Raw genomic sequence first — 25,640 nt, forward strand, 5'->3', positions numbered from 1 at the left:
ATGCATGAATAATGTCATTTTAAAGATACACAGACACATGTGCATGGATATACACACATATGTAAATGTAAAGAAACTGTGGATTTGGAACAAACCATCTGGTGCACACATTTGCTCTTACAAAGATGACATTTATATCTGGACATACTAGATTAGATTCAGGAAACGGTATTAGGGCTAAGAGGAAATGTCCTTTTTCAAACCAGATAATGCTGAAAAAGTGACTGGAACTTAGATGAATAGAAGTTTATGAGGTCACAGTCTTTGTTCCCTGTCCCTCCAGATTCTAAGAATTTTTACCATTGTAGGGTATGTTCTAGAATGTAGAATCATGTGATTATAAAAGATGCATGTATTTTCATTGGTTGTAACTTTGAGTTCGGGCTTCTGCTCTATCACCTTTGCTAAAGACACCACAGCTAAACAGACCTAGCTGATCCTGGCTAAGGTACTGCACAGTTAATCAGTTCTATGTGGTGGGAAGATGTGTAGGTTTTCGGAACTAATCCCTTTGCAGAGGTGCCAGGCTGTGTCTGGAGGAGTTTGATGGTGGTGTCCCATGGTCGGTGGCAGTAGATTTAGCTACAGAGGGAAGTCAACCTTGGCATCTATGATATCAGAAGGGGATTTGGGAATATCTTACTGTGAGTAGCAAGAGCATCAAATGCACTATTTTCTCAGGTGAGAGTTCCCAGAGGGGTAAATATTGGAGATAGATGTTGGGGAATTATTTGGCAAATAAAGTTAGCAGGCCAGGTGACTTAGAGCTAAAATCTGTGACACAATTTGCTCTGCAGGACCTCTAGCCTAGCCAATAAAGTGAAAGTTGCCGGGGTCCAGCCCCAGCAGGATCCAGGGGAACCCTCAGGATGAACGGCGTCGGCGAATGAGAGAGAGAGAGAGAAAGAAAAAGAGAGAGAGAGAGACCAGACCAGGAAGGTGCAGCAGAGTCTGGCAGTTGCTTTATTTTTCACTGTAGCCTTTATACCCTAAGTTGGTACATTTCTAAGGGGCAGATAAGCATACAGACTTATATTAACATTACATCAGCTTGTCCTTCACGAAACCAGGTGTGCTCTGTATATTTTTGTTTATGAGAGCCTTTTCCCATAGATTTTTTTTACATTATCTTCTGGCCTTGAGCTTAGCAGAAAACAGAAAATTGGCAGTCTCATGGTACAGCAGGTTGTAACATAATAGAAATACAATCCTGTTAACATACAAGTCAGTCTTTTTGCAGAAGTTCTCAGCTAAATTTATCTAAAAAGTTTAACACACAAAGACTGCGGCTCTGGAGAGGCAGCCCCTGTTTAGCACTCCTGGTTAAAATTAACAATTATCTTATTGTTTTTACACTAGGGCTAAACTCTTATTTTACTAGATCTCCAACTATATTAACAATAGTTTCCACTGCACAACCTCAGCACATTAACATTAATCAAACGTTGATCTAATAACCACTTTTAAGACAATATTTTTTGTATTTTCTAATAGGGCTTCTTCACCCCCCAAAGGGCTCTGTGCCTATTAGGGCCTTTTTTATGGTTAATCTCTATGTATAATATCTTTTGGCTTTCAGGCCTGTTGACAATTTATGGCTTGCACCTGGTGCAACTTTAAGCAACTTCAATAGCCGATCCTGTCTTATTTGTGGTTAATCTGTTTTCTTTCTATTAGGTGTCATCTCCAAGGGAACTAGATAGGATTACATTTTCACAGAACAGAAATGCAAAGGATTGCAAAAACAGTAGATATGGCACAAAACAGGCTCTTAGTCCAAAAGTTAATTACCTGCAAGAAGTCTCCAGCTAATCTCTATCTAGACTATTTTCTATTAGGCACATTTGTGGCTATAATATTTGTGGAGCTTTTCTCACCCGGTGAAGGGGCCTATGCTTAATAGTTTCTTTTGTTAGCGTACTGTGCTTAGGATGTTTAGAACAATCATGAGCATTTTGTGCTATGAGAGCACACATTTATCAAACAAGCCAGAATGCAGCTAAAGGGTTTGAACTGAAGCATTTCCTTCATCCCTGGCCCCTTCATAGGGTACCAGCGTCCAGGAGATTTATTAATTAGGGTTTTAAGTTGGTCCTCATTCAGTGAAAGAGCAGCAGGAGAGCTCTCGGCAGGCAACACAAGAATCTGCAACAGGGCAAACAAGAACAACAGCAGAAAAGGGGGGGAGGATACAGGGTGGGGTAGAGGCCGAGGCCAACCTGGAGGGTCCCTTATCCTAGACGGCCTTGCCTGTCAGGTATTTTCTTCATGACCTTGTCACGGGCGGGACCCCCCATAACGGCTCCAGACAGAAAGTGAAGTCGTTCAGTCTTGTCCGAAGGTCTTATTTCTCTAAAATTAATTAACTGGGAGAGTTAGAACCTCCTACACTGCTTCTTGGGCTTCCCAGGTGGCGGTAGTGGTTGAGAACCTGCCTGCTAATGTAGGAGATATAAGAGATACAGGTTCGATCCCTGGGTAGGGAAGATCTCCTGGAGGAGGGCATAGCAACCCACTCCAGTATTCTTGCCTGGAGAATCCCATGGACAGAGGAACCCAACGGGTTATAGTCCATGGGGTCACAAAGACACTACTGAAGCAACTTAGCACGCATGCGCGCACACTGCTACTTAATGACTCAGAACTCTTGTGTGAAGGGCTGGATCTTACCAAAATTAGACAGAGTATTTTCTTTTTTTTTTTTTTTGACAGAGTATTTTCTTAGACGGTATGGCTCAGCAACCTCTTACCTGAGACAGGCATGAGACCAAATGACTAAAAAAGAGGAAAACACCTCAATTTTCAGAGCAGGAGGAGTTCATTCTTCAAAATCTAGAGATGATGAGTCCTGTCTTGGTCAGGCTCACCTTAGTTTTCGTGTCAGGAGCAGGGGTGAAAATAATCGCCATTTAGGGAGTATTCTTTCCTCTTCTAACTTGGGAACAAAAAAAAAGTTCATTTTTCTCAAGTTAGTGCTTAGAACAGACTGCCATATTAAAATTCTAATAGTTTGGATATTATCCATCTCTAATGCTTCCATCCATAACAATTTGAATTCCTTCCTGTCTTCTTTTCTATCTGTGCTATGGATACTTCTAAAAAGTGTTTGTAACCAGATAATTAGGTGTTTCTGGTATGGTGGGTTTTAGAACCTCATTCTAAATGGGGCTGTAAGTCAAATAAAAGCCATTACCCAGTTTTATCTGACTGGCTTTGGCTCCCAGATGTTTGAGTTATCTGACGTGTCAGAATGGGACTATCCGGCACTCCCAGCTGGGCACCGCTGGTGGCTCAGACAGTGAAGAGTCGGCCTGCAGTGCAGGAGACCCAGGTTCAGTCCCTGCGTTGGGAAGATCCCCTGGAGAAGGGAATGGCTACCCACTCCAGTATTCTTGCCTAGAGAAATCCATGGACAGAGGGGCCTGGCAGGCTACAGTCCATGGGCTTGCAAAGAGTCAGACATGACTGAATGACTGACACAACGCTCCCACCCAGATTTTTTTTAAGCTTAACAACTGAGATTAAACATAGTCATCTCTATTGAAAAACAGAAAGAACCTACGGGAGGAAGGAATAATAAACATGTCTGAGGGGGCATATCTGTGTACTTAAGTCTGTCACTTCTTATTTAAAAGCAGGAAAGAAAGTAAAGAAGTGATGAAAAACAGGAATTTTGTTTAAGGAGATCAACTATTTTATGAGACTAAAATAAGTATTTATTAATATAAAAGGTAATAAGAATATACTAAAAATGGTAATAAAACTAATTATTTTAAAAATAAATTTCTTAACAGAATTTAGAAATAGGAAGATAAAATGAGGTTATAAGAAAAAAGTTGAAAATGGTGAAAAGATAATCAACATTGTATTTTTTAACTAGTTCTTCCAAAGTAAAAGGACAAATTAAGTGAAATAAAATAACCGGGATAAAATGGGGGAAGGGGGGCACTAGCTAAAGCAGAGAAAGAACTTCAGAAATGTGAGAGGAAGCATATGACTGCTTTTAAAAACTGGACAAGCAACAGAAAAACTAAAATAATCATTCATTAAACAAATGTATGTTGATTGCTTACTTTGTATCAGAAGCTACCATGGGTCCTAGGATCTGTCAGTGGACCAGATGGTCAGGTCTCAGTCATCAAGGAGCTTTGTTCTAGTCGCTAGACATACAGTAAACACATAAATTGATTCATAAATAGAATTACCAAATGTGATTATTTTCAAAAGGGAATGAAAATAATTATTTACATAATCTCCATCCTCAGCCTCCAAACTGTCCCCCTTCCACAGAGACCTGTCAGGACTGCTGCTGGTACAGAACACATGTCCACAGTCACATGATGCCTTCTTGACCGACCTTTATTTGGGGGCTATTCTAGGCATGGGAAAGGAAAGCTGAATATATTAAGAAACTGGCTTTCCATGTACTCATTTACTGCAGTAGGCATGCCTGCTCATCTTTACCTGTAGGCTTTAACTGATACACCTCGACAAATTATGGTCTGAGCAGATTGACCCTAGAGTCCTTAGTTAGCCAGCTATTAATTCTGCAAGGGACTCAATACAAGAGAGTTACCAAGCAATTTCTCCTTCTGTATCTTAATTTGGAAGAATCAAGTGAGCTATACATCTTACTTCTTCAGCCCTGCCCATTCCCTATTCCCACTGAAATTTATATATTCCTTCTGAAACATATACCCCACCCATTCACTCAAAATAATTATGAACTGAAAGGAACTCTAAGCAGGAATATTGGCTCCACTGTTTACCAGCTCTATGACTTGTGTGCATGCTCAGTCACTTGAGTTGTGTCTGACTCTGTGACCCCGTGGACTGTAACCTGCCAGGCTCCTCTGTCCATTGGATTCTCCAGGCAAGAATACTGGAGTGGGTTCCTGTGCCCTTCTCCAGGGGATCTCCCTGACCCAGGGATCAGACCCAAGTCTCCCACGTAGCAGGCAGATTATTTACCACCGAACCACCAGGGAAGCCCAGCTCTATGATTTAGGAAGGTCCTTTCACTTCTCTGGCTCCAGACGAGTATCTCCATCTATAAAGCTCATGATGATTGGACTCGGGCTTCATTTCCTGGCAGGTAGTTGGAGAATCCCTAGCTGTTCCAGCGGAGAAGGCAATGGCACCCCACTCCATACTCTTGCCTTGAAAAATCCCATGGATGGAGGAGCCTGGTAGGCTACAGTCCATGGGGTCGCTAAGAGTCACACACAACTGAGTGACTTCACTTTCACTTTTCACTTTCATGCACTGGAGAAGGAAATGGCAACCCACTCCAGTGTTCTTGCCTGGAGAATCCCAGGGATGGGGGAGCCTGGTGGGCTGCCGTCTTTGGGGTTGCACAGAGTCGGACACGACTGAAGCGACTTAGCAGCAGCAGCTGTTCCAGACTGTGTTCCAGGGCATTCCAGTCAATATATGTTATGATGATATTTGTTTCAATTTATATTTTTAAGTAATAAAAATTCTTGTAAATTTCTCATTAAAATGGAAATATTTGAGAGCCTCCAATAGCACAGCAGGTGACTATGTGCTGTGGTTCGTGAAAGTCAGATTATTAGGGAACAGTTCATTGCTCCCATACAGAGAAAGTCTGAATAATTTGAATGTTATTCAGTATTGTTGTTGTTTTTTTTTTTTAATTGTGGAAAGGATGTTAACATTTATACAGGCTGTTGACATTTATACAGTTAAGATATGGAACTTCCATCATTGTAAGGATCTCTCAGGTTTGCCTAATTCTCTCTCATTCACTGACACCCATCCCCACCCCCACCCCGCCTTCAGTTGCACCCTTTAGCTCCTGGAAACCATTAATCTGTTCTTCCATTTGGAGAACGTTCTGTAAATGAAATCATACAATATATAACCTCTTGGAATTCACTTTTTTCACTCAGAATATTCCTCTGAAGATTCATCCAGAGTGTTAGTGTATCAGTAATTCTTTCCATTTTATTGCTGAGTAGTATTCCACACTGTGGATATACAGTGTTTGTTTAACCATTTGCCTGTCAAAGGATATCCAGGTTGTTTCCAGTTTGGGGCCATTACAAACAAAGCTGCTATGAACATTTGTATCCAGATATTTGAGTCAGCATAAGTTTTCATGGTTCCGGTATAAATGTTCAGAAGTGCAATTGCTGGGTTGAATGATAGCTATATATTTAAGTTTTTAAGAAGTTATCAAACTATTTTCCAGAGTGGCTGTATTATTCTACATTTCTCCCAACCATGCATGAATGATCCAGTTTTCTACATTTTTGCCTGTGTTTCGTGTTGTTACTGTTTTTTGGTTTTGTTGTTGTTGTTGTTTGTCATTCTGATAGATGTGTAATTATATCTCATTGTGGCTGTAATTTGCATTTCCCTAATGGTTTATTGATGTTGAACATTTTTTCATGCACTTTATCATTTCTATAGGCTCTTCTTACCCAAAAAATAAAAAGATAGCTATATAAGTGATCAGTGATGGGTACGTTAACTAGCTTATGGCAGTCATTTTACAATATATACATTCATCAAATCATCACACTATACACTTTAAATATATACAGGTTTGTCAATTATACATCAATAAAACAAACAAAAATTATCAGCACACCACTAACTTTATTTAACTTGCTAATTTCTCACTTTTTTGATTTCCTTTGTACTCTTAAAAAAGTTAGTACCACGCAGCTTAAAAATTGTTTGATTTCTGTTTTCTCTTTCCTAATTTTGAGAGCAGAAAGCATGATTTTTACTACTTGCAGTTTCCCATTACATTTTTCTACAGAGCTAGTCAGAAAGTAGGTGTGCCTAACAAATATACCTAAATCAATGAATAGATTGTTGAAGCTTTGAGGGAGTCCTCAGCAATTATAAGTGATGGAAGAAACTTGGATTTGAGAACCATTGTTGTTTTACCATCAGTATTTTGTTTTTACTTTCAGCATTTCAGACTTAAAGATCGCTAAAGGAAAATATTCATCCAGGCTCTGAAGAAGTGTTCTGGAGCTTGGGCATAAGCTGTTCTCTATTCTTCACAAATACATCTTTGGCCTGAGGCTGCACTATTTAATTTTTATTTATTTATATTTTAGTAATCTCTATTTACTCTAGCAATTCATTCAAACAGCTAGACAGTTGATTCCTTCACCTACTGTGTTTTGCTCAGAAGACCTTGCACCAATATTTTTTCTTGAAGACTGAATTCATTTCTTATCCAGGAACAGGCTATATATAATGTGTTTAAATTCTTACAGTCTCATTTTCCCCCATAGGACTTTTTTGGTTTACTTTGAAAGTGTTAGTCACTCAGTCGTGTCTGCCTCTTTGCAACCCCATAGACTGTAGCCTATCCAGGCTCCCCCAACCATGGAATTCTCCAGGCAAGAATACTGGAGTGGGTAGCCGTTCCCTTCTCCTGGGAATCTTTCTGAACCAGGATTTGAACCTGGGTTTCCTGCATTGTAGGCAGATTCTTAATCATTTGAGCCACCAGGGAAGCCCCTATTTTAGTTTACTTTTGCTTTATTTTTCTGTTTCAGTCTTGAAGACTTGATTGGCTTTAGATCCGATTCTATTTCCTTCCTGCTCCCTTGGACTCTATTTAAGACACATAAACACAAATATGGAGAGAAAGGTAAGAATCCACCGTAAATATGTCAAATCGATCCTTTTCCTTAATCAATGGTAAGCTCATTTTCATTTAATGAATGACAGATATGTTTGTTTTGGTTTTTGTAGTTTTTTGTTTTTGTTTTTGATTTGTTTTTGTAGTTTTAAAATTATCTTTTCCTATGCATCTGTTCCTATTTTTTATGTTGTTCTTCTGATATTTAGGAAGACTTTAGTTTTTGTTTCATGATTATATTTATAATATTATTATGTGTCTCTCTTGGTTTCCAATTTTCCTAGACTATTTCTTAGATAATTTTCCTGTCAGTTTTCTACTAGGAAAAATTGATAAAATTATGAGGTTCCTTTTTTGTCTCCTCTGCTCTACATTTCCTCTCCTATTCAATTTTAGCAAAAAAAAAAAAAAATTCCTTTGCTTAGCGCTCACCTTCACATGTTAAATATTTTTATCTGACACTTGGTATGTCAGATTTACTTTTTATCATTTTACTCCCAGCAACACCAGAGGAAGCAATCTCTGCGACTTACCTTCTTTTTCTTTCTGTCCCAAATTTATGTACCAAATAATTGTCTCATATCTGTGTTGTCAGGGCATATAACATCAACACTCCATTCTGTCATCCTAATTCCTACATTTCTTTTTCTACAGTAAATGTATTTTTTCAATATTCTCTGCCATCAAGGATGGGAAATTTTTCCCTTACTCCTCTTGGTTATTTTGGCTGGCCTAATAATTAAATGGACACAAGGCAGATTAACAGGGGAAAGAAATAATTTTGTATGTACAGGAGTTCATGAAAATATAGACTCAAATAAGTGACCAAAGCAGGCAACTTTTACACCTTTTGGACGAAGAAACAATAAATTTGTGAAGAATTGAAAAGACAAAGAAGTTTGGACTTGAGGTAGTAAATTGATAAAGAATAACACATTTTGTTTATACAGCCTTCTTGGCCCTGAACTTCTTATCTCTGGAGATAAGGATGTCTCTTTGCCTTCTGGTACAGAGAAGGTTCCTTTCACAGGGAAGATTTATTTCCTACTTTCAAGGCAGCAAAAGAGAGTCAGAGGATCCTCCTCACACCAGCTGTTTCTTAAGTAACTTTAATTCAAAATAATCAATATGTCAAAGTGGCATATTTGGGGGCATCCTGCTCTGACCTCTGTTACTGCTAATCCATATGTCATGTTTACCCCTGTCATTTATTGTTTGGCAGATTTAATCCTTGAGCCACTTCTTTTTTTTCCATATAGGTGATTATCTAATCTTCATCTGAATTTAAGCTGATTCATTATATGTGTCAGGAATTTCTGATGTTCAGCAGTGATTCAGTTATACATATGCCAGGCACATATAATTTGCACATAGAAACTGCTATTAAAATATTGAGTGAAAAAAAAAATATTGAGTGAAGAAATGGATATATGAATAGTAAAATAAAGTTCAAATGATAAAAGTTATTCACAATCCATGCTGGATAATCTAGACCTAACTGCTCACAAACTTTCTGCTTATATTTTTGCATCAGTTTAAAAAAATCGTGGCACTTTCCCTTCCAAAGCTTCCTGATGCCTCTTTCATTCCCTGTTTTGTTCAGACTTTACCAAAAGTAGTTCTTTGATCAGAACTGACTGTTCTTCAGTCTACAGGAAATAACTTGCCTCGGCCTGGATACCTGTCATTTTAATATTCGCCATTTACCTAATTTGTGAACATAGGTTCAGTGGTAAAGAATCCGCCTGTCAATGCAGGAGATGTGGGTTCGATTGCTGGGTTGTGAAGATCCCCCTGGAGAAGGAAATGGCAACCCACTCCAGTATTCTTGCCTGGGAAATCCCATGGACAGAGGAGCCTGCCAGGCTACAGTCCATGGGGTCGCAAAGAATCGGACACAACTGAGCGACTAAACAGCAACAAAACTGTGAACATACTATTCTTTCCTGCTTCTACTTCTCTCTCTTTAATAAACTGTTAAACTGTTTAAAAATTCTGTAGTTTTAGTACTTGTCCAATCATTCCTTCATTCATGCCATCTCAGTTAATTTGAGGCTTTAGCTTTTAACATTATTAGCACCGGTCTTTATATTTATTCATGTTATAGGGGCTTTTGCCATCTTTTATACAGGCTCTTTTAATATCTGAGCTCATTAAAGAGATTGTTGTGAAGCCCAGTAATTTCATTCAATGCCTTCCCCTTTCCTTTCTCAGTCAGATTTGTTTGCCTGGTTAGAATTTTCTATCCTATGGTCTTCCCTCCTTCTTGTGGACAACGGAATCACTGTCATCTAGAAACTTTATGAATTTTAATTTCTCTTATTTCCTTTCTGAGAAATATAATTTTTGTTTTCCTTAGTGTAAATCTATGATAACACAATTTATATATGATGTATTTTATATGTAAAGAGTAAGAATCAAGTAACAGTGTTAATAGTAGATGTTATACAATATATAAAAATGTGGGTCATGTTTATTTTACCAATTATATTTGAGTACTTGATTCCATAGTAACAGCATGTTTTGATAATTTCAAAGCTTAATTGGAAAAATCTTAGATGAAAAATATCTTCTTAGCTAGGATTGAAGAATAAGGATCTTAAGTTTATTTTTTAAGTGAATGTGTACTGTTAAATTTCTACATTACTATGTACTCACTGAAGAGGTTATAATAGTTATGTTCTCTGAATTCTTTTATTACCAATTGATTATTTTATGCAAAATGAATCCTCCATAAATATGCTCAAAAATATTCTGAATGGCTTTTCTATTTGTTTTCTTCTATTTAACCCTACCTGGCTTTAGCCTGAGGGCCAAAAAGGTAATTGTAGTCAAAATAGAAGTTTAAAATCAATCCAGAACTGGTTTGTAACTTCCCTGATACCAAGGGCTTTGCAAATCTATAATTCATTCAGCTCTTGGAAACTGAGTTAATTATGGCAAATCACACTAATTAAATTATTTACAAGGTCTTTATTAAAAACAAATCTATTATGTTTAGCAATGCATTGTGGATTTGCCTTGAGACTCCCAGCTGTCTTTCCCGACAAATTTCCTAGTTAGACATTTAGTTTAAGGGAGAACCTTAAGCATATGGTGAAGCTGCAGGTTTCTCCGGCTGCTGTTTAGGCCCCCAGGCCTTCAATTCAATTCAGATTTATTGAACACCCTAGTTGTTCAAATCCCGTGTGTTATATTCTCTCTCTTCAGAGTTTCCAAATAACAGCTGATGTAAGAAATGTACATAAATGATCACAATTCAAGGCAAACAAAAAATACATCATCAGAAAATAAAAGAGAAAAACGGTTGGGCTCTGACAGGATTAGAACTTCTTAGAGATGGAGAGCAAAGATTTAGACTGGGTCTTAAAGGAGCAGAACCTCTGCGCTGCAGGCTGAAATCGGGAGTAGCACTGAGGGCCTTTGAGACAGGTCACAGAGTGGGACCCAGAGGGAAGACTGTGCTGAGCCTGATCAGACAGCAAGCAAGTTGAGCTAGGGGAGCCGGGGAAGACTTGAGGGGCATGGCAACCCTCAGGTCTCCACTGCAGTGCTTGGTAAGAATCTGGTTTGGCTATTTGGTTGAGTTGCTTGAATTAGTGAACAAAGCAATTACAGTACAGTCGAACTTGCCGGGCACAGGGTAGCTCTGAGCTTGCCTCTGCTTTGGGCCGCTTGAGCAGGGGCTACTCTGTAGTGCAGTGAGTGAATGACATCTCTTGCTCCAGTATGGGATTGGAGGGGGCAGTGATTCCACATGAGCGCTTGGGTGCACACCCTCACACACACCCTCCGTCACACTCCTGGGAGCCCTCCAGCACGGGGGCCAGCCTGACTGTGTTAAAACTGTAGCTCTGCCCCTAGTAGCCATGCAAACCTGGGCAATTTACTTAGCCCCCTAAGTCTTGCTTCCTCCTTGAAAATCTTCCTTCCTCCTACATTGCAGGAATATTGTGAGGATTTGTTGTTATTTAGTCACTAAGACATGACCAGCTCTTTATGACCTCATAGACTGTAGCCCGGCAGGTTCCTCTGTCCATGGGATTTCCCAGACAAAAATACGGGAGTGGGTTGCCTTTTCCTTCTCCAGGGGATCTTCCGGACCCAGCGATGGAACTGGGGTCTCCTGCATTGCAGCCAGGTTCTTTACCGTCTGAGCCGAGATACAGAATTGGAAAGCAAATCCCTGAGTAGCCTCCTTGTGTGACTCTCTTCCCACTAGGTGGCGCTGTCTTCCATGCAGGTTCTGCTGCTGCTTGCTTTGTTGAAACTGACCTCCGTTTAGAAAATGGCCTTTATTTACCAGTCATTCGATCCATAGCGACTTGGTATCTGAGTCCCACAGGCTTTCTTCAACTCCTTGGAGGTGTTATGTCTCAAAGTGTATACTTAAACAGTGCTTCAAGGAGATGATTCTTACTAGATGGTGGAAAGCTGAAGGAAGGCTGTCAGCTGTTGTGAAAAAAAGCTCCATTAATTTCCTAACTCTAGATTCAAAACCAGAATGTTGTCAATAATTTCTTTAATAAGTAACAGCACCACTTTACTATTTGACAGCCTTTGGCATTGCTAGACTGTGAGTGTGGAGGCAGGACATGATAATTCAACTGTGTGGTTATAAAAAAGTCAATCTCCAACACCTAGTCTCAACACCAGAAGAAGATTCTGCTCAACTTAAGTCCTAAAACTGTGTTTTTGTTATTATTATCTTTATCATTTTTAAATGTTTTTGGTTCTAAAGAACTTGTGAGCTTCACTACACATTAAAATAAGTTTTGGGGAAGTCTTTCGGTTAAAGTTGTATACATCAAATTATGAGGATAACTTGCTACTTAAATTATTTAATAAATTACTTTGTAAACTGAAATTTTTCTTTTATTGCTGTCTAAGTCTAGTTGTGAATATAACATATATGTTTCATAGTTTCTGTCTTTTTCTCAGTCCCAAGTCTGACAGATTTGGAGGGGAAAATATGAGACTTTGTGGGTATTTTTCAAAAGATTACTGCAGACCACTTAAGGTGAATGACAATTTTTAAGTAAAGCAAATGGATTAACAAACTGCAAAGAGCCTTTTGACTGCTCCTGCCTTTCAATCTGGGCAATGCTGAGGTGTACGTTGTGCTGCTGGCCTCCAGGTCCATTTGCAAACAGAGCACCTCCTATTCATTTGGAACAAAATCTACATCTCAATTTTCGTGGTGAAATATCTGCAAAATGAGAAAAGGGAGGAGAAATTGTGAAATCAGGTCAGGGCATTGTCCTGCCTGGAATGCTCCTGTAGCTTCCTCTTGTCAGGGCAGTTCTCAGACTCAGATGCTTGCAGGATAGACTCATTCCCGAGCATTTGAAGCTTACATCTTTGTGGAAGGAAGGGTGAGAGACTAGGCTATATTAGAATATTCAAAGGGAGTGTATATTCAAAATGTTCAGACCCTACACACAGCCTTTGAGATTCTGGTAATACCACATATAGTAGTTCACCCCAGGGAGAAAGCCCTTTCTCATCTCTACTGCCCTAGAAGAAGAAATAAAATCCTGAATTATCCTAGTTCAGTATATAACATCCTACACGTTATGACTCCTCCCTAAGTCTCCTGCTCATCTACTGCAGGCTTCCCACTGCATTCTGTGACCAGCAATTACCCATACATGGGGGTAATTCACAATTAATTCACAATTAATTTTCTAAAGGAAAATTGCATTTTCCTTTAGACCTATGTGCATTTTTTTTTCTGCTTAAATACTTGTCCCTTTTTTAGATTACAAAAAAAAAAATCCTCATCCTTCTGTGTGTCCTTCTGTGACACACTCTTGTCTTCTCCTGGAAGCTAATTATCACCTTCTTTTGGTCATCTCTTTATCTACTCCATTAACTGATACTAAAAATGGCCTTGTTTAATATTATCAATGTACCAGGAACATAATAGCAAATAAACCCATGCCTAGTAAATAAATGAGTGTAGCTCTGTTCAAAGGGGATACATGTCATCTAAGTTACTCAGAAATAATAATTATAACTTAGGACTGTGAAAGAAATCAATGTAAATCTTATTTAAGAATTAATTAGCCTTTTAAAATCTAATTTGGATAGAAGGCAAAGAGATGGCACGCATCACAAACAAAACTACTTTAGCAGAATCTGAAACTTTAAAACATTCAGGCTATATAGAAGATGAAATGATAGCATTACAGATTCTTAAAAGAGAAATTCAAGCTCATGTGGTTCCAGGCCTAATTTCAATATTTCAGCTGAGAAAGAGAGGATCCCAAGAAATAAGAGACTGACCCATTTCAAAGTATCTCGGCGCTTTCCTTTCTGATGATCTTATATCACAGGAAGCGATATGGAAAGTGAGTTCTCAGGACAAGCTGGAAGTAAGGGCCGTGAAGCACAGCAAAATTCTAAGAAGCCTAGGAAATCCTCTCGCATGGCGCTCACCGTGGCACAGTCCTGAGGTCCACCATGACCACTTGCTGCTTCTGTGTTTGATGATTTTTCTACGGAATTATAATACAACAGTTTTCAATTCTACTTCAGTTTTTGCTTTCTGACATCCTTTTAATGCTCAAGCAGCTGTTGATATAAACTTTAAAAGAACTGATTTTAAAGATCAATGGCCCTTTTTCATAAAGTGAGACAAACAAAATGAGCTGAGAGATTTTTTTCAGAGAGAAACAGCCTAAGTAAAGGAAGTAATGTCCCTAAATTTAGGGAAATTGTATGTGGGTCTTAAAAGCCCCTAGCCATAAGAACCCTGTGTCTTTATTCTTTATACTGAGAAGCAGGACAGAGGGGAGCAAAGATGGAAAACCTCTGAAATGAAGTCAGTTAGGGAGATGATTCTGGAATAGAAGACACACGGACAGTTTGCTGAGTCCCGTGGTCAGTTCTTAGTCCTCATCTTACTTGGCCTGGCAGCAGAATTTGATACAGTTAATTGCTCTCTCCTGCTGCAGATATTTTTCTTCCCCTAGCTTGCATTCTCTTCTGTCCTGAGAATTTGGTTAGCGTAAGGCTAGTCTCTCGAGTGCCTGTATTTTTATGCCTTTGTGTATTCGTTTGGTGAATTTATCCAGCCTCATGGCTTTATGTATCACCAATTTGTCTCTCCAGCTCAGACTCCCCTGCCTAAATGTGGACTCACATTCACCTGCCTCTTTAACCTTTCCTCTTGCTTGGATTTTAACAGGTATTTCACGCTTTACATGATCCACTGTGAACTCCTCTTCTTCCTCTTTAAACTTGCGCTTTCTGGGACCTTTTCCATCTCAGTTGATGGCAACCCTATCCTTCCAGTAGTTTAGGCTCCATCTTTCTCTGCCTCGTACACCTGACACCAAATCTAAGACAAATTCTGTACATTTTACCTTCAAACAGAGCAGATATACCTTCATGTTAGCTGGTGAAATGTTATGCTCTTTCCTGTATCTTGTGCTCAATCGCTCAGCTGTATTCAACTCTTTGCAACTCCGTGGACTGCACATAGCCTGGCAGGCTCTTCTGTCCATGGGATTTCACAGGCAGGAATACTGGAGTGGGTTGCCATTTCCTTTTCCAGGAGATCTTCCTGACCCGAGGCATCAAACCCCTGTTTGATGGGTTTTCCTGTGTCTCCTGCATTGCAGGCAGATTCTTTCCCACTGAGCCATCTGGGAAGCCCTCCTGTATCCTGAGTCCCCAGAAAAGAAAGCCCTCTAGAAAGTATTCACTTACTTGACACTGGATGGTCCAGATCTTCAGGATTGGAGAATTACCCAGACATTCCAAACTGCATCCAAACATTTTCACCAAACCTCAGAACTCAACCTGATTTTAACATTTTTGATTTATAGCCCAAGTGAAGGAAATGTGAAAATGTGCCTTATTTGTATTGTAATTGCATATATTTAATCCTCAAATCAAGCTACAACTAAGCTGCATATAATGTATGGTAGTAGACATTCCATTTTGGAAAAATCAGAGTGTTTTATTCCTGGATTGACACTATTTACTAGAGGTAAATCTAAGTCTAGCAGAAATAATCAATTTTTTCTGATTTCCTGAAAGAATCACTAAGCTTAACTTTTATATTGAAATTGAACAAAATGGTGAGTCAGTTTTGAAATGTAAAAAATAAAAGATCTGAATGCAAGTGGGACGTTAATGTATCTTAATGGTAATGAATTTATGTTGAAATTTTAAAATTTTAACTTGGTAAATTTTATTCATCAAATTCTTATAATTTTTCCGTAACAGGTAATGTCAAAATGCTCTTTTTCATAATTAACTATTAATAGGGGAAATGTCATACCCTAGCAACTTCAAAAAAAATCAAAACATAACAACAAGCGCAATTCTTTTCAGAAAGAACAGAATACTGAATTTTTAATAATTCAGATTTTACTTTGGTTGTCAATATGAAGCTCTGTTATACAGTCTTGATTATGATTATGTTCAATTGATATAAAAAGATACTAAGAAGAGTGAGAGTCTCCTTGCCTTAAGTCACTGATATGTAAGAAGTTAGAATTAGAAAAGATTAGAAGAAAAGGACTCAAAATACTTTGATTATCCATTAGTGTAAAACTGATCTCTCTTTTTAAAATTCAGATGTGTATATGTATGAGTCTTTTGTTCTCTGACCCTCTCTTCTGTAGCCTGCTTATGTCTTATCTCTCTTACCAAATTTGGGCCTCTTTTCTATTTATTTTTCTCTGCAAGGTGGTAAACTTCTTCAGGACTAGAGCTGTGTGTCCCACCCATCTTGGCGTGTATGCCTGGAGCAGTCTAGCACCACATTCTACGTATACTAAAATGTCTGCATTTATAGCATAGACGCCCGAATGGGACAGTTGCTTTATGTTCATTTTATATCCCAGAAGTATGATACTGTTAGTACATACTTTGTACAGTGATTGCTATTTTTCAAGGAATTTCCATAATTATGCTCTTATTTTATTCTCATAGCAGTGGGAAGTAACGAGAGCGGTATTTACACAGGTGGGAACTAGGGCACAAGCATTTCAGTGATTTGCCTTAATTCACAAAGGTATGGACAGACCTGAGACTAAAGTACAGATTCCCTGCCTTCTTTTAATTTAGAGTTCTTTCTCTTAGGTGCACTTGAAATGTCTCTCATGATGTTGAAAATTAAGAGCTTTGATCTAAAAAAAGAAAGAAAGATCAACTTGCTTTCTTAAAATTCTCCTTAAGTTTTAACTGAATCAGCCTTTAGTTTAAGTGAGACAGGAAGTCACTGCTAACCCGGTGTTAGACAATAATAAGTCACCAGTGTTTGGCAGAACATTTAGCACATATTTGACGTGTGCTTTCTGCGTGGCAAACTCTTTACCAGACACCGTTGATGAAGTGATAAGTGAGCTGGGAGCCAGTACAGAATACTCCCGCTTTTTGCCCATCATTAGTTCAGTGTGCTATCTACAGCACTCTCTTACTAAAAACTATCTTCTCGTCACTTGCCTTTGTCCCTCTGCGTGGAAACAAAAATGACAGTGATGTCAACAATGCAGGTTCTCCCAGGGGCCTGTGACATCAGCGCTACTGATGGAAGGCAATGCTAATATATTTGACTCAGAGTTCTAGTTGTTTCTCAGTCTGGGGGCAAAAAAAAAAAACAATAGAAAACACAACAAATGCAAACAACCAATTATCAAAGTCCTAGGAAGCACACTAAAATGAAAAGCTTTCTTTTCTCACATTTTTCTACTCTGTTTTATACCCAACTGAAATAAAATGTGCATTTTTTTTTTTTGCAACAGCCCCCAAGATCAAACTAATGAACAAGTGTAGAAAGGGAGGAAGGAGAAGAAAATCTGAACTATAGTAAAGTAAAAATGAAACCAAGTGAGGTAGACAGTACCGCTCACTAAACTACAAAATAATAGAGCAGAACAAGGTAGGGTCCTCCAAGGTGTGTGAACAACCCCATGTTGCTCAGGAGGCAAGGATAAATGCTCTGATAAGGCTTTTATGAATAAGGGGATGTATTGAAGGGGAATATGGTAATGGCCTTGTGGGCTGGATGGCATTATATGGCTTATCATAGCAAGAGCTGTGTGTTAAAAGTCACAGTCAAAGGCCCAAAAGCCCCACACCTGTTTTCAGGAACACAGAATACCTGTGGGCAAGTGAGAAGTGTGGCAGAAGAGCGTGTCTTAAACATGAAGGCCAGGAGGCCACGGCACTAGCTGGGAGTTCATCATGCAGTGCTGCCCGAACCTCCTGTCCCCCAAATAAAAAGGAGTGGTTCCAGGGACAGTCCCTTTAACAATGTGTTACAACCGTTTCCACCTAAGCCTTCTGGTGTCAGTTGCTGAAATTAGCATCTTGACAGAGGACATGCATTTCTTGCTATATATAGATAGAAGGGACTCGTATTTGGATGTTGGTATCATTGTATGTACCTTCTCAGAACAATGATAATATTCAGTAGCCCTTCACTGCCTGATCATACCCCTCACTGAAACTCACCCTAATCTACAAAACAGGGGTGCATGGTTCAAAAACCCCATTCGCTTTGTTTCCATTTGAGAAAACCAGCAGGAAAAGTCAGTTTCCAAAACAAGCAAATGTGGAAGTGATTGTTACCATTGTGAAAAGCTCATTTTCTTAAATACTTGAATTACTCAAAGCCTGTTTTACTGTGTGTGTTTAGATGATTAGCTACTTGAGGAATAAATCTTGTAAAAATGGTGAGTGCCAAGGTCATTGTGTTATTATTTTTTATTATTATGGTTTTGATTACTATTACCCCCATATTACAGATGAATAAACTGAATCTCGGAGCTTTGAAATAGCAAATGTAAGGTGACAGAGTAAGTGGCAAGGCAAGACTTGGTCATAGATCTGTGTCATCAGTAGCATATTTTCATTTAATTGATACATTGTTTCTCTTTCTTGTTCTATTATATTAAGCCTTATTTTTGATATTGTGCAACATATCTAGATTCACAGTAATCATTATATAAATGCATAAAATGGGCATAAGTTTATTCATATAACAGCAGAAATGTCCCTGAAATGTGCCAAATCACATTTTTAAATGTTGAGTGTAGATTTTTCTTAACCTTCATATAAATTTTTAAATATAAGTTAAGAAAAGCTCAATAAAAAGTAGAGTTTCACATGCTGCTTGCTTTTTACAAGAATGCTTCTTTGAAAAATTTCAAATCAGATTAATAATTATAAAACATACACAGTATTCTAGCCTTCAACCTTGATTATTTCAAGACATGGTAATAATGGCATAAATACAAACTATTTCTTGGGGTTTGTTCCAAGGCTGCCAGAAATATAGCCTTTTTTTTTTTTTTATCACAAAGAGAAGGTAGAACCTCTGATTTCACATTTATGGTTTTCCACATTTTGAAATAAACCTAATAAATCCACTACAGTCCATGTGTTTATTCCTGAACACTAAGTACAGAGTGACACAAAGAAAAATCAGAGAGAGACAAAGAAAAACTAATACATATAGTACTCCCTGAAGCCTAGGGAGTAGAGAGTTCCAGGAAAAAAGGGAGGGAGTAAGAGCAGTAAGTCCAATAGAGGGCCTGAAAAACAAGAAAGAAAAAAGTGTCCATCAGCCTTAGACATTAGCAGGTCAATGAGACCCTTGAGACGAGTTGTTTTAGTGGAGTGGTGGGGACAGAAGCCAGATGGCTTTGTTAATGCTGACAGTGACCGAGTTAATCCAAGGATACCCATGTCAAAACAAACTTTAGGCAGATTATTTTCATTAGAAAATCAGTGAGACCCTCAACTTTTTAAATAGAAAACAAACAACTCTTGCCAATTAAAATAATTTTCTGCTTGCTTTACCTCTGCTGCTCACTTTATATGTTTTATAACTTGACATTAAAAGTCTTGATCAGATTAGATGTCATTGCATATCATATCCCCATCTGTATGTCAGACTGGCAGCTTTGAAATGCAAATCAAATCAAAGCCAGTAGATTCCTACAACAAGAAGATTGTATTTAATGAGATTTGACATGAGTCTGAAAGATGAAGAATGAGAAATAATGTGTGTTAAAATTGACTAAAAGTGGACTGGAGTCTGCAAACACAGAGAGTCACGGGTTTGTTTCTTGAACCACTGATTTTAAAATATGTTAAAATTTTACTTAGCTGGTTTTGCTTTGTTGGGTTGGCAGATCGTTTGTTTTCATGAGAGCTCTTTGAACCAATGAGGATCTGGGTAATCTTATTATACCTCTGTGGCTGTGTGCTTCTTGTGATGAGGGTCCAGAGAAGTGGTGGGTAACACTTCACTGTGTGCCAGGAATCGCTCATGTTTCAGTTGTACAAGGTCAGAGCTTAATTTAGCCACCAACTGGGTACTTAATTTTAGTTACACAGAGGAACACATTGGCTTCAGGGTACTTCCTCTGATTTAGGGAGGCAAGGCCCTGGATAAGAATGACAAGACAATCATTCCAAAAGGTGAGATTATGAAATATTTGATCTGTACCTCATCAACTAGCTTCAGTAGTTTAGTATTAGGAATATTTTGAAGAGATGGAAACGTATTGTGATCACTTCTCATTACCTTCTTTCTGATTGATCACCTGTTGGTTTGCTTGTCAATGGCCTTTTTAATTATAGAATAAAGCCAGGGTTGTTTTGTTTGTTTACAGAATATTAACTCAATTGCATAATTATTAAGCTTAATAAAAAATAGCATCATAAGTAAAGCAGATCAAGAATGAATATGCTTCTAAGTATCAATATATACACTGTGGAATGTCTTTGCTAGCTTTGGTTTCTGAGAAAGAAATGATTTTTATGAATAATTAAATTTCTCTCAAGGCTTTTTAAAATCACTTATAACAAAAAATGAATTAAATTTTAAAAATTTAATTTATATTCAGATAAAAAATTCCTTTAAATTCTTTTTAGTCAGATGGAAAACAAAGGAACTCAGTAGAATTGTAAATTCACTTCTGGAAGTTCAGTCATAGAGTCTGGAGGCTGGAAAGTCCTTAGAACATACCTGAGACCATCACTCATCTGGTTCTTCAGTGAACAGATAATTTCTAAGGAACATTCTACATCTAAAATAAAATGGTTCCTAGGAAACAGCAGTAGCGTGCACAGAGAACACTTTTTTTAACACGCTTTTTGCTGAGAACATTGTACAGTTGTCATAAAATATCATAATTCTACACTTTGTTGTTTTTAATGGGAATACCTTGCTTTGAAATGAAAATATACCTAAAATATTTATAGTTTTACTAGAGTTGTTTGGCAGTTTGCTAGTTGCTTGCTTAAACTCATTAGAAAATTTTTTCTGAGGCTTATGAATATTTGGATTATAGAATAAGATCGTTTGGTATTAATTCTTAGTAGCTGAGTCATCAGTTACAGTACAACAGTCAAGCTGTGTGACCTCCAATGTCAAATGCCTCGGTTCATATCTACATCTCCATCACTCAATAGATATTCAGGCTTGGACAAACCATTGTGTGCCTCAGTTTCCTCATCTGTAAAATGGGAGGAAAATGTGTCATAGAAATTATATGACATAATCTGTTTAGCATACTTAGCATAATGCATGTCACAGGTAGTCACTTAATAGATGTTACTTATAATAATTATTAAATTTGATAAAACAAATATTTATTGAGGACCTGCTGTGTGCTTGACTCTCTGCTAAACCTTTGAAGGATGGGCAGATATGGTGTTGTTTCTGGGGAGAATGCATTATTTAAAGGCAGCAAACTCCTTAGGGCATGGATCCTATTGTCTGGTGTCTAGCAGTGTGAAATATAGCAGATACTGAATATTTTTGAATGAACAAATAGGATGGTCTGAAATTCCTAAGAAAACTTAATAATAATTATTGAGAACTGGTGAGTCAGTGTTCCTCATTTGCTTTTTTGTCTCAGTGGAGAAAGAGAACGTATCTGTATTTCAACAAGATATTTGACAGCATCTCTTGACGACGGTCTTGTTATCAAAAAGAAGACATTAATACTAGATGTGGTGTCTTTGGGAGGATTTGTAAATGGATAAACAGCCTTTCTTGAAGGGTGCTAAATAATAGATCAACGTCAACCTGAAGGTCTCTGTCCTATGCCAGTTTCTGTTAACATTTATCATTATTAATGGAGCAGGTAGACACAGAAGACTTGCAAATAGAACAATAATACTTGGAGGATAGAAAATGCATTTTCTTTTAGCTGAGTGAAATAAAGGTCAAATCCAAAAGAAAGAAGTAAATGGAATAGGACTAAATAAAGAGTCCAGTACAGAATTGTGCAGCAATAATGAGGATGGAAAAAATGACATGTAGAATTTAGGGCAACAGGAATCCAAATCAGGTCTGTAACATGAGAGCCCCAAATTCATCTGAACTTGGGTTAAACTAACACCTCTTCAGTGTCCAGCAAAAGGGAAGTGGTCACAGTCACTTAATGTTGTGTTGGTTTGACTGTAGCTGTTGTGTTGTCTTCAGAGTCCATGGTCCAGAGCTGCTTTTAGGAAGAGATGGATAAACGAGTGTGTTTACAGGAAAGCAGTCATCATGGTGGAGGGAGGTGAACTGTCGACAGGAGGAACAGTTGTCCAGGCCTGGGCAGAGAAGGCTCGGTGGGGACCTGACAGCCTTCCTGAGGGCTCTCGTGTGGCAGAGGACAAATATTTTCTCAGCGTGGCTCTGAAGAGTAGACCTAGGAATATAGAATACTGATTTGAGGAGATGGATTCAAGTTCAATATATTTTCTAATTGTTAAAGCTGGCCAAAGATGAAGGGTTGTGTGGGATATAGTAATCTGCCTGCTACTTTGTTTTTCAAGCTGAGGCTGGACAATTTCTAGACAGCATCTGTAAGTGGAATTTACAAGTGGGGCTTACCTAATGGTCTTCAGCTCTGAAGTCTGGTGATTCTAGAGAAAAGAAGGAAAGAAGAAAGTGAAGTCGCTTAGTCGTGTCTGACTCTTTGCAACCTCGTGGACTGTAACCCATCAGGCTCCTCGGAGCCTGATAGGATTTTCCAGGCAAGAATACTGGAGTGAGTTGCCATTTCCTTCTCCAGGGGATCTTCCCGAACCAGGGATCAAACCCAGGTCTCCTGCATTGCAAGCAGATGCTTTACCATCTAAGCCATCAGGGAAGCCCCGGAAATAAAATAATGAGTATGCCAGAGAACCTGTTTAAGATAAGGATTAGAGCTCAAACCACCAAACAATCCTTAGAATTCTACTTCCTTGTTCCAGAGGACTTCAGTCACAGAATAATAACAGGTAACAGGTAATGTTTCTTGACTACTTGCAACATGTCAGACACAGCTGATAAGGCAGCTAAGCCAGGAGGGCAGGTTCAACTACTGTCTTCAGCAGAAAGAAATCAACAGCCTGTATATGATTTCAAAATGACATATGAAGAAATGCAGTGACTCATTATTGTTTGAGTTTTGAATGAAAAAGGATTTGATGAGCACCAAACAGGCCATAGTCCCTGAGGTCACAAAGAATCTGACATGACTGAGCATCCGAGCAAGCATGGGCGCAAATAGGAACTTCTGCCCTGTTCAGTGAAACCTTTCAGGAACAAATATTTTTAGAGAGAGAATATATGTGTATATATATGTATATATATATGTATGTATATGTATATATATGTATATATATGTATTTGGGCTTCCTTGGTGGCTCAGTGGTCAAGAATTTGCCTACAATGAAGAAGACACAGGTTCAATCCCTGGGTCAGGAAGGTCCCCTGAAGGAGGAAATGACAACCCACTCCATTATTCTTGCCTGGGAAATCCCATGGACAGAGGAACCTGGCAGGCTATAGTCCATGGGGTTGCAAAGAATCAGACACAATTTATTGACTAAACAACAATAACAGTATATGTTTTTGTATATGTATAAGTACATATATGCATATATATGTACATTTTTATTAAGGTCTAAAGATATTATTTTTATTATTGTGGCTAATTCATGTAATCAGAAGTTTTTTACTCACCCTTCACCTCAGTTGTATAATAAAATTGTGTAAATAAAGTGCAGCTATTTTATAATCTGTAACTGGCTTCACCATCCCCAGGAGCTGCTGCTCACTGATTAGTGCAAAATAAATTTGGTCTCATGCAGATGGCACAATAAGTTAGGTGATGAAACCTTTGCTTGGATGACTCATGTAAATGGATCAGATTTCTGCTCCTTCTTCTCTATTAAGTATTAAGTGAAGTGAAAGTAGCTCAGTTGTGTCTGACTCTTTGCAACCCCATGGACTATACAGTCCATGGAATTCTCCAGACCAGAATATTGGAGTGGGTAGCCTTTCCCTTCTCCAGGGGATCTTCCCAACCCAGGGGTCAAACCCAGATCTCCCACACTGCATGGATCCTCCTTCTCTTCTTTACTATAAATGAGGGCAGTTTTCTCTCTTCTCAACCTCACAAAGTCTTGCCTGCCAGGAAGCAACCTATCTTACCACCTGTAAGGTTCAGCCTGTGAACCAGATACCAGGCCTGTTTTCTGGAAGACTTTATAAGATTTGGCTCAATAAAGTCAATCTTAGTTCCCTCAGAGGGTCAGGTCATATCTGATTACATGAACCTCATTCTCTTATATGATACTTTATCTATAATATTAAGTATTCTTCAAGGAAATGACTGTTAATAGCTGTATAGTTTTCCATAGCTTGACTGCACAATAATATCTTCTACAAATTCCCTCTTCTTGGACATTTTATATTGTTTCTAATGATTTGGAAGTTCAACTATGCCTGAGATGAACATTTTCACATACAAATCTTTTTCCACATCTCTGAATTTCTGTAAGATAGATTCTTAGATTTAGAATTACAGATAAAAGGGTGAGTCTTTAAAAGGATCAAGTTATCATGCCAGCTTGTGATAAGGGCACATCTATGAATAAGTTGCCTCTTCACAGACCATGCCTGCTCCATTCTTATTCATTCTCTGTTTGTATTCCTCTGGAAATCCACATGATTGTAAACCTAAAGCTCCCTCTTACTCTACATCACTTTCAAAAGGTAGTATGCCATCTTCCTTCATCTGTCACAATTGAAATGGCCTTGGAAATCAATATTACGGAGTAAAAATGTCTAGTGTTGTAATGTGGAACTAGAGATAAAGAAAACCAGTGTGACAGGCTTTATCATAGTGTATTTACCTAGAAATTAAGCCTAAATTAGTGCAGTCCTGAAATTGGAAGTGCACTTGGCAAAAACATGTGTGTGACATGGAGAAAAAAAAAAGGATAGCTTAATCTATCCTTTTGCTAATTTTAAGAGTGTGTATTTGATCATTCAATTTTTTATTCATTCAGCAAATACATAGTGAATTCCTAATTACATACTAGATATCATACTTAGTGTCTAGAAAAAAATATATCTATTTTGGCTTTTTATATCATTTCTAAAGTGTTGAAGGTATTTTGTTGTTGTTCAGTCACAGAGTTGCGTCTGACTCTTTGGCAACCCCACGGACTGTAGCCCACCCAGCATGGCTGGCGTATTCTTTACCACTGAACCACCAGGGAAGCCTTGAAGACATTTTAAGGCAACATAAAAGTAGCATTCATCATCTGGACTAAGGGGTGTGTGTGTGTGTGTGTGTGTGTGTGCGTGCGCACGCGCGTGCGTGTTTTATCACAACTAGCTGTGCTATTAAGAAAGACGCTGTTTGGACTGGTCTAGGTCTCCTTGTCATCCATAGGATTTCTCTCTAATAGAAAAGACAAGTATCATGAAGAGGGAATGACTGTGACTTGTTATTTGTAGATAGAAGTAACTTGTGTTTATGTGTTGGAAACCAATTCTGACAGTTTTACCTCCTCCTGAAATCTCTTGGGGACTCCTTGACTCTGTTGCTGAAATGAGCCTAATGAAGCTGATTTGCCACTTTGTACTACAGGATTCTGAAGAAGCAAACCGTGTGTAGCCACCAAATAAAAAACAAAACTATTGCAACATTTTATTTATTTTTATTTCTGTATGTCTTCAGAACTATGCAAGTGAATGGTCAAAGCG

The 25,640-nt window shown here is 38.3% G+C and overlaps 1 protein-coding gene across 2 annotated transcripts in view; it reads left to right on the forward strand.

The window, feature by feature from the left end:
- Positions 1–25,640, forward strand: part of ASB15 (ankyrin repeat and SOCS box containing 15) — a 60,467-nt gene that overhangs the window by 3,059 nt on the left and 31,768 nt on the right. For both annotated transcript variants that reach the window (XM_061165708.1, XM_061165707.1), the window contains exon 2: positions 7,545–7,639. The gene's annotated coding sequence lies outside the window, so the exon portion shown is untranslated. The remainder of the gene's footprint in view (positions 1–7,544; positions 7,640–25,640) is intronic.

The sequence above is a fragment of the Dama dama genome, chromosome 18 (assembly GCF_033118175.1).
Source record: "Dama dama isolate Ldn47 chromosome 18, ASM3311817v1, whole genome shotgun sequence".
Classification (NCBI taxonomy): domain Eukaryota; kingdom Metazoa; phylum Chordata; class Mammalia; order Artiodactyla; family Cervidae; genus Dama; species Dama dama.